General features: G+C 52.5%; 2 non-coding genes across 2 annotated transcripts; both read left to right on the top strand.

Moving 5' to 3' along the window:
* The first annotated feature begins 161 nt into the window (after positions 1-161).
* Positions 162-280, top strand: LOC119346900. The gene has a single exon (XR_005167992.1). It is a non-coding gene; the product is annotated as a 5S ribosomal RNA (ribosomal RNA).
* Positions 281-577: 297 nt separating this feature from the next.
* LOC119346901 lies at positions 578-696 on the top strand. Its single transcript, XR_005167993.1, has one exon. It is a non-coding gene; the product is annotated as a 5S ribosomal RNA (ribosomal RNA).
* Positions 697-933: the final 237 nt, after the last annotated feature.

The raw sequence follows: 933 nt of genomic DNA on the forward strand, positions 1-933 counted from the left end.
TGGCGCGGCAAGCGTGCACTGGTGCGGTTGAGAGGGAGGGGTGGAAACCGCGTTAAACTCGTCTCCGTAGTTGAGAGGGAGCGGCCAAAGCAATGTACAATCGTCTTTGTAGTGGAGCTGGGAGGGGCAAGGATAAGGGACGAAGACCGGGGTAACATGTCGGATGCGATCATACCAGCACTAAAGCACCGGATCCCATCAGAACTCTGAAGTTAAGCGTGCTTGGGCGAGAGTAGTACTAGGATGGGTGACCTCCTGGGAAGTCCTCGTGTTGCATTCCCTTTTTAATTTTTTTCGCGCCGCTTGCAAAACAAAACGCACGTGTAAGTAATATATTTACCGTGTTTTATTATTTTGCACGAGTGCGGTAAGTCATAGCTGGGTGCTCTCGATTCACGGGTCCAGCGTCGGCGTTGTGGCGCGGCAAGCGTGCACTGGTGCGGTTGAGAGGGAGGGGTGGAAACCGCGTTAAACTCGTCTCCGTAGTTGAGAGGGAGCGGCCAAAGCAATATACAATCGTCTTTGTAGTGGAGCTGGGAGGGGCAAGGATAAGGGACGAAGACCGGGGTAACATGTCGGATGCGATCATACCAGCACTAAAGCACCGGATCCCATCAGAACTCCGAAGTTAAGCGTGCTTGGGCAAGAGTAGTACTAGGATGGGTGACCTCCTGGGAAGTCCTCGTGTTGCATTCCCTTTTTAATTTTTTTCGCGCCGCTTGCAAAACAAAACGCACGTGTAAGTAATATATTTACCGTGTTTTATTATTTTGCACGAGTGCGGTAAGTCATAGCTGGGTGCTCACGATTCACGGGTCCAGCGTCGGCGTTGTGGCGCGGCAAGCGTGCACTGGTGCGGTTGAGAGGGAGGGGTGGAAACCGCGTTAAACTCGTCTCCGTAGTTGAGAGGGAGCGGCCAAAGCAATGTACAAT

This window comes from Triticum dicoccoides, unplaced genomic scaffold, assembly GCF_002162155.2.
Source record: "Triticum dicoccoides isolate Atlit2015 ecotype Zavitan unplaced genomic scaffold, WEW_v2.0 scaffold54177, whole genome shotgun sequence".
Classification (NCBI taxonomy): domain Eukaryota; kingdom Viridiplantae; phylum Streptophyta; class Magnoliopsida; order Poales; family Poaceae; genus Triticum; species Triticum dicoccoides.